Here is a 9189-nt window from a genome sequence, read left to right on the forward strand (position 1 = left end):
GGACCACCAAGCCGAGCTTGACGGCTCGTTCACGGGCATTCTGGACGGCCAGAGTTTGTTCGTTGAGTTCGGGGCTGCGCAAGAGCCCTGCCCACCTGTCTTCGCTGAAGGGGGAGCCGATGGCTTCCCATTTCCACAACACATGGATCAATGTTGCTAATAGTCCACAAGCAGGGCAGTTCACTTTGGGATACCGTTCAGGGTATATGGCATGAAGAACCGCAAGGTTAGTATAAAAACGAGCTTGTAATAGTCAATGGGTAAGTGCCTGCACCTTACAGAAAACAGAGTGTGGGAGGGGGAATACCCGTGGTGACAGATAGAAGAGTTTTGTGATCTCGTTGAATATGGGAAACGGTTGGCCGCTAGGCCGGAGGACAGCGGAGGCGCCGCAGTCGATGAGTCCTCGCGCGACCTCGTGTACACCCGCATTACGGTTAGAAGGTGCTTTTTAACAAAAAAAGTTCAAATCTAAGGGCTTGTTTTTTTCGTTATCTTCTGTCTTAATTATTATTAATACATGTTGCAGAACTCATCTCCAAGGTCACCGTACACCGAAGTCGATCACCGAATTTCGCATTCAATAGAGCATTTAGAGGGGCCACGCAACACTTTTTGAGCATCATCAGTAAGCGCTGCTGATTGCTAGTACAGGCTCCCAAGAACACGCGAGCCTAATGTTGTAGCGCAGCAGGCGACCAAGAATTCAGAATAAATTATCAACATTACCTAAAAATTATTTTCTTTTCTCTCGACAAACGATGGAAGACGCTCAAAGCTCCCTCGTAGATAGCCATCTATCAGTCATTCGCTGATTTGGGCATGGCACGATCGGTGATTACAGAGATCGCTGCGAGTGACCGCGACTTGTCCATCCGTGCGCGCGACTCAAAAAGCCACGTATTCGAACGAAAAAAAAGAAAAAAAAACTGCTTAAGGCCACGAGGCATGCGTGAGGTATTTTCTTTGCCCCAGCTATCTCTCCCTGCTTATCTTCCAGCACTTTCATCAAGGCGAGAGAAGAGATATTGCGATTGCAGCGTGCGAAAATTCGCAACTTCACTCGTGCTGGGCTGATTGTTAAACTTTTTGTGGAGTTGAGTTCATGCGGCAATGAGCTCTTCCAGCAAAGTAATTTCATAGTTACCTAAAAGGGTGTTTCAATGCCTGTTTAACGCATTCGCAATGAAATGTCTTTTTCACTGGTTTCTTCAGAAAAAACAAAACAAAAAACATCTTATTTTATTTCACTGATACCAGCAAAGCTCAGTCAACGACATTGTTGAAGACCTGGCCCATTGAAGCAGCTCTACAGAAATTCATGTGTTGGTTTCAAAAGGAAACGGCAGTCACAGAGTCTCTGTCACAGTCGTGAATACATTTGCACCGATGCTCGATCCTATTTCTTGAACGTCACACACTTGTTATTCACGCAGGCTATACCATTTTGTGAGGTTGTGCAGTGGTTGTTTACACAAGCCACAGACAAACGGGCTTGGGCATCTTCAGCTCGTACGCCTGTGGGCTGAGTTTCATCGGACACCGCTCTGGAAAGCTGGTCAACTGGCTTAGTTGTACCTTCTGCAGAAAAAAATAAAGAGAACCACATAAGAAAGTGACATCAAAGAAGTTCAAGTGCGTGAGAGTGGTAAGAGTAAACGAGGTAAAGCATTTCACTGTAGTGATAAATACGATATTCACACCAGATAAACTTAGTAAAAGGTAAATGTACCACAAGTGCTCTTTTATCTAAACAACGAGTAAAGATGCTAATTATGGCAGCGTTTGTCAGCGTTTAACAGCCCAAGGCTCCACGCTTTTTGTCTACAGCGTGATTCAAAATGATGACGCATAAACGCAGGGTGTGCATCTTGAGCAATCAAAATAGTATGAAGTAGAAAATGTTGTTGTTTGAAAGCATTAAAATGCAATGATTATAAACAGGTAGCCACTTTAAAAACAACACAAAATAGTGATATGATGACGGGTGTAATGCCACAATTACTTTCGTTTTAGTGGGACGCTTACCTCGAATCAAGGTACCGAGAATGGCAAATGCGATGAGGGTCACCGTGAGCTTCATCGTCCTTCTGGAGCAAACCAAATATACCATGGCTGACGTAAATGCGAACAGATAAGTGGTCATAACAAAATTTGTTTGTTCATTTTAGGGTAGCAGTTGGGAAACTTAATACAGCGAAAAGAACTTTACACATTTAAAGGCGAAAGAAAGAATAATACACGAGATAAAAACGCAAAACTCAAGGCACCTTCGTCTTCCATTAACGTTGAGAATAAGGTGACGCAGTTTAGCACGAGTCACCTCAGCCAGCGACAAACGGTGCAACGAAATTTGAAATTTCGCCTATGACTACTCAAAGTTTTTTTTTATGTCACACCATGCGTCGTCTTGCGTGTTCTTGGCGCTTCTTAGATGGTATTGTTCGGTATTTGCCGTCCGTGTGTATTCTCCTTCATACTCAGCGGGCTAGCAGTGGGCAGTAGTCTTTTCCCTCACGGTTTCAAACGCACTTGTGACCTTGTTTGTCGCATTGTTTGGTTTCGTTTCGAATAAAAGAGCCGACTCTGACGAACTTTTTGAACCGATTCGAATTGGTGAGCCTAAAAAGGTCTAAGTGGTGGAGCGTAACTGCTGAACATTTGCTGTACTTCGTCTGGCGGCAAAGTCGATTCAGGCCACACGGAGCCAAACGAAGCTGAAAAAACCTAAGTTAGGCAAATTCATGTACTACCTAACATTACCATGCTATAGCTGAAGCGCTGTGCAATGCAGCTCCCATAGATGATAGCGCCAGAGTTTCTTTCTACTGTAGTCATTGGAAGTTTTATGCTTAGCAAGACATCGTCGCTCGGTCAGAAGTATGCTGTTCCTGGCGTCCCTACGACGCCACGTGAGCTGCATGCAGAACGGTTTAGTTAGTTAGTGCACATTCATTGGGTGAAGGAATCCTGCAGACCAATGCAAAAGCCAAGACAACCAAACGTCGGTCTTCTACCCTGCGTGAGTGGTACCCTCTGCCTTGCGGAGTAGCACTAATCTTCTTCCTTACATATTCATCGCCCCTGGAAAATAGCCATCATGGCTACTCATGGGCATATATGAATACATAATGTCTTCCTCTGTCAATTCTCTGCCCCCAACGTTACTGCAGAATGATTTAAACGGCGGTTTGTCTTAATAACGACGAAATAACGCTCCTAAAATGTAAGGAGTTGTGGCACTAGCACTTCACAAGCAACACCGCAAACTGCCTTTCCCGTCAATGTGAGGTAACCCTCACAAGACTTCGCTGTGTAGTTAGTTCTTCGGGCCAATTATTATCTGCACAAACCTGGATTATCAATAACTAGCCTAAGAGTAGTTTGCAATGAACCGGTAACATTATATCACTTCCTTCTCACATGCCACCATTTGGCCTCACTCCGCCGAATGATTCTCGAGGAGTCGATTGGTAAGATAAGATTAGTATTTAATACATCCACCCTTTTAACGCTTGGAGTCAGTCAATTGGGTGCGGGCCGCAGTGCTATTCTGTCAGCGCTACATAAATTCATTCAAGCAACCGAAATGATACTTTGCTAATGGTACCGCCAGATAAATACAATTCCTTGTCCCTCTTCTTCTTCTGGCTATCCTTAAAGTCGGCTTTTGGAATCCTTTTGGACTTTTTCATTTTTTTTCTTTTTATGTATATGCTCATATTTTGCTCATTCTGTCCGATCTCTCTCTTTCAACAAGAATTGAATTTCAATTTTCGTTATAAGGTACAGCGTGGCCAATTGCCCTTGTGGGTATGAGTCAAAATCTTTTAGGCTACAAGAGAAGAATTCTCCGTAGGTGGTTTAGGCAGACTATCGGCGAATAAAGTGCGGGAACTGCAGGCGAATCGAGATTTTCACGCCCACCAGCGCCTCACTCACTGGCCATGGTGGTGCAGTGGTTATGGAGCTCGTCTTCCCATCCAAAAGTCGTGGGTTCGATTCCCCGTGACATTTTCAATAGAGGCGAAAATTGTCGAGGCTCGTTTACTTTTATCGCCCCGCCGCGGTGGTCTAGTGGCTAAGGTACTCGGCTGCTGACCCGCAGGTTGTGGGATCGAATCCCTACTGTGGCGGCTGCATTTCCCGATGGAGGCAGAAATGCCGTAGGCCCGTGTGCTCAGATTTGGGTGCACGTTAAAGAACCCCAGGTGGTCGAAATTACCGGAGCCCTCCACTACGGCCTCTCTCATAATCATATGGTGGTTTTGGGACGTTAAATACCACAAATCAATCAATTCGTGATATTCCAAGCATTTCGAAATCACCAGCACTTCATGAGATAGTATTGCTGAAGTTCTTGTTCTTGCTTGGACATGTGTTACTCTCTTTAATTGGTGTATCACCAAATGTGGTGGGCTCGAATGACCAAGGGGCACCCACATTAAAATGATTTTGGCGAAAGGGAGGCATACAGATTACACCTACAGTCACACAGAGACGTGCGTGGACACCTATACTGTAATAGTCTCAATCTTCGCCGGGCGAATGCTTGTATTTATCATGTAAGCATACGCACGAGCATTATACATATGATGTTCGCATACTTGTCTTTCCCATCCACGTTTTGACTAGCAGACGACGCAAGAGCCATCAACACTACGGCGTTTCGTCAGCTCGCCGCCAGGGGCCGACTGTGCTCGATCTCGGGACCAATAGTGGTAGATCTAGGCAACGTATAGAACTGCAGCACGCCGTTTGCGCTCACACTGCAAATAAGGAGCACGTGCACAAGAAATAAAAAAATCCGCCATATCCACGAAGTGAATGATGATGAGTGGGCGAAGCTCCGGAGGTAAACCTGGTAAACCATGAATCCTCTGTACATTTTGCCCACTCGATTTTATTACATCGCTCCCCCTAGCGTACGTCGCCGCACTAAATCGAACGATTGCCTTCAACCAATGACACGCGCCATATGTGACATCATTCCTATTTTATAAGATCTCGCGTCTTTCATCAACTACAAGTACCGCTTTCTAGTTTATAACATCTTGCATCTTTTCATCATCAGCTACAAGTACCACCATCTAGTAAACACTACAAGAACTAAACGAGAGGTGGCTACATACAGGAGACGGTACCGCCATCTAGTGAACACTGCAAGAACTAAACTAGAGGTGGCTACATACAGGGGACGCACAGCCCACGCCCTAAGGAGCTTCGCCCCTAAAAAAAATAGGCGACTCTAAAGCTACGTCTTTTGGGCCCTGTTCTATAGTGCGCAAATGTTGGATTTTAATTGATATGGGTGGTTTAACGTCCCAAAACCACCATATGATTATGAGAGACGCTGTAAAGAAGGGCTCCGGAAATTTGGACCACCTGGTGTTTTTTAGCGTGCACCCAAATTGGAGCACACGTGCCTACAACATATCCACCTCCATCGGAAATGCAGCCGCCGCAGCCGGCTTTCTATCCCGCGACCTGCGGGCCAGCAGCCGAGTACCTTAGCCACTAGACCACCGCGGCGGGGCAGTGCGCAATTGTTCCTCGTCTGAACTTCTATCACTTAGTGCATGATACCTTTTCGAACTTGCTATGCACCTATGCGTCACTTAAAGGAATAAACGCAGTAGCGTATGTGCCTCTTGTAGCCTATATGATAATCCCATGTCCGGCCGCCCGTTGACAATGGGCGCTTGTACTACGCATTATTACTGTAATATTTCATGTTGCAATGTATGCAGGACGCATGTGTTTGTAACACATAAAAGCTACTTTCACTGCATTTACAAGCACAGGAAGTTCTTTTTTCACTGTATTCACAAGCACGTGCACGCGCGGCGGTATGCTAGAACATCTGCTTGCCATGTAAACAAGGGTTTAATCCCCACGCAGTTGGAAATGAGCCTGGTTCAAACACCACTCTGACGCATTTTCTTTGCGTCCTTCTCTATTTTTAGGTCACGCAAAATATCATAATTTTTCGCTAACAACCAACAATGGCGACAGCAAATCTTCAATTTATGTGAAACGAGCTATTTAACACTGTCGCTTTCAAATCAACCGTAGTCATGATGCATGGCACGAACGGCTGAAAGCTTACGAAGACAGTGTCATGTAATTCATGTCGTCAGTGATATCTATATGACCGCTCTCAATAAAGCACTTAGCATTTGTGTTTCTCTTGCAGTCATGTGGTGCTCTGAGAATTTTCTCATATGTTCACTGAATGAAACAGTCGCGAGCGCACAATGAGAATGATATTGAAACAAACATGCCGTACATGGTGTGTTATGATTTTCATGGTACAACTTTAAGTTATTTCGTCATTCAGACAAGTCGCGAATCATATATATATATATATATATATATATATATATATATATATATATATATATATATATATATATATATATATATATATATAGTAAAATAGTAACATGGTCGCGAGCGCACCATAAGTGTGAAATACAAGTTAAGCCTTGCATAAAATGCATGTGATAGTTTGGTGGCGAGTACCTGTAGTTTATTTTATACCAGTCGTGTATATTCAGAAGCATCTGATACTGTTGTAATACAACGCAATTAGCTGCCTGCTGAAGACGTCCATGAGGTTCGCACACATTCCACCAAGGTTCGGCCAGCAGATGACGAAAAGAGCCATATACAATACGGGGTTTCGTCCACTTGTCGCTAGGGGCCGGCTCTATTCGATTTCATGGTCAATAAGGCTGTATATTGGCACCGTATAGAATTTCAACAGGGCCCTCACACGACACTTGTTCAAAGAAATCACAACGAAAAAAAATTTTCAATGTCGTGACTCGCGTTCATGAAAGGGCGTAGCTTCGCTCCCCTTGTTATCCATCCTTTCCACCACGCTTCCCTTCGTAGCTTTCATCGTGCGCAGTGGTCAACAAAAAAGAAAGGGTTCCACATTAGCAACAAATATCCTTAAAACGGTGCTCGTTGATGGATTATATGTATATATTATCGCTTTTATGTATCGGAGACTTATTAAACGCCATGAGTCAAATCATTCGACAACTATTTCGAAGAAGAATGGCGATTTGGGCTAGTTGGTTTGAATTCATAGTAATAAGGGCTGCTGCGCGAGCACGTATGTGCTAGAAGAAACCGACAAAGTCGAGGCACGGAAGGCAGCGCTCGTGTTGTCCTCTTTGCCTTCCGTGCCTCGACTTTGTCTGTTTCTTCTAGCACATTCGTGCTCGCGCTGCAGCCGTTATAACTATTTCGAAATGTGCTGCGTTTATGTAGATCATACATATTGCAGTAATTTCAACAACACTAAATTTACACGTGATGCTTCCTTACCCTCCCTTCAGAAATGTTTTCTTTTCATAAGAATTGGGGAAGCATTTCTGCAGAAACTTTTTTGGAATATTTTTCTTCATTTTGACTCATTCATTGCTTTTAATTTGCATTTGAACGCTGTAGTTAATTGGCCTTACCTTTTTGATTTTTACTTGTTAGGAATTGTGTGGGGCACATAAAGGCATATATACAGTATTGTCCCGCATGTAGCTGTTGTAATGAAAGTGTAAACTAGCCCACGCTAAAACTGTAAAAAAATAAGCACTTTCCAAAATAGCCGTCATTAGCTTATCGTCTAACCATCTGCTAAATCGTAACCTCGTGGTCATTTCACGTAAAAATATTCAAAGAAACATCACTGTCCCGTGAGCAGATGCTCATTATTTATGTGAGAGTTTTTGTGACACTTGTTTTCAGTCGTTACTACTGCTTCCATACATTCATACTGGTATCCTCTCTCCTTCATCCTTAGACGCAAAACTTCATGGAAGAATAAACAAAATACATACACGATGGAGGATCCTGAACAGATCTCTAGATCGTCCGGAATGATACACTGGCACAGGAAACAGTTGCGCTGACTCTGCAACGCACAGCGAACGCAGACAGCCACGTGGCAAAATACCCTTCTCGTTGCCCTTCTTTCCACAGTGCAACGCCACATGCCACATGTTCTCTGTCCCATTTATTAGCTCTCTACGAATGCGCTGCAAGAGCGAGGGTCATGTAATGAATTGACAATAAAAAGTAACGCATGGAAACTGCACCGTCGCTTGACGACTCACCCAGTCAAAACAACATAGCTATAGGCAACATATTCAATTAACGTGGCGTGCGTCTGCCAGATGCTCCGCCATTGCGGTATACTTTGAAAAGTACGGTGCACCTGAGAGAACCAATAATAAGATTCACCGCCACAATTCCACAGTGTATACGCTCCATCAGGTTTCGTACATGTGTACATGTTTCAGAGTGTTATGAGAAATGCAATGTCATAGCTGAATGCAAATATTTATGTCAGACCGGCTCCAATGCGGTTTTAATGTTGATCCTCAGAAATATGAGCTTTTATCACAATTTGTTTGGAATTCGACGAAAGGATTCAGCAATTACATAAGCTGTGAACTTATTTAGTGTGACTAAAGCATGTTCACGCAGTGAAGATTCATTGCATCATCTCCATGTTTGGTTCCTGAAGCTTTTACACTCAGTCCGGTGTACTGTGCGATGCCAGTGCACGTAAAAGAGCACCAGATGGTCGAAATTTCCGCAGCGGTCTACTGTGGCATCTCCTATAAACATACAGTTGTTTTCCGACGTTATAACAGTTATTAGTCTTATAGTCGGCGTTACTCTGAACCTAAATCTTCAACAAAAATTAAAAAAATCTCGCACAACGTTCGTGAATTCCTATGAAAAGTTGCAGTGGAGGAAACACGCCGCCTTCAGAGGCTAAACGCTTCGGTTTCGGTTATGCCTAATTCCTTCGTTTCGTTTGCGAGATATATTGGCCCGCTTACGAGGAATAGCTCCGCTCACGCGAGCACCCACATTTAATTCGGACTGACCATTTATAAAAATAAATGTTCACTACTAGCTTCACCGCAAGACACACCTTGATCAGTCGAATTCATGATTTGTGAAATAATTCAAGAAAGGGAGCCATTCGAACAAAAGCATCGCATCCTGGTGCAACTCATATCTCGGTGACACTTGATACGCACAAAACGTCCATACCTGAGTATAGGCATTATTTCATCTACTAAGTTTAATGCTGCTGCATTACTCAATAAGGGCCTTGCTGCACAAATTGAACATGTGTTTTGCATCGTTTCGGCTGGTGCGGGA

The 9189-nt window shown here is 43.8% G+C and overlaps 1 long non-coding RNA gene across 1 annotated transcript; it reads right to left on the minus strand.

Annotated features, from left to right (window-relative positions):
- Window positions 1-1206: 1206 nt before the first annotated feature.
- On the minus strand, window positions 1207-8003 carry LOC119170259 (uncharacterized). Its single transcript, XR_005109670.2, has 3 exons — window positions 7851-8003; window positions 2029-2090; window positions 1207-1581 (listed from the first exon to the last, which is right to left on the minus strand). It is a non-coding gene; the product is annotated as an uncharacterized LOC119170259 (long non-coding RNA).
- Between the last annotated feature and the right edge of the window lie 1186 nt (window positions 8004-9189).

The sequence above is a fragment of the Rhipicephalus microplus genome, chromosome 3 (genome assembly GCF_043290135.1).
Source record: "Rhipicephalus microplus isolate Deutch F79 chromosome 3, USDA_Rmic, whole genome shotgun sequence".
Lineage (NCBI taxonomy): Eukaryota > Metazoa > Arthropoda > Arachnida > Ixodida > Ixodidae > Rhipicephalus > Rhipicephalus microplus.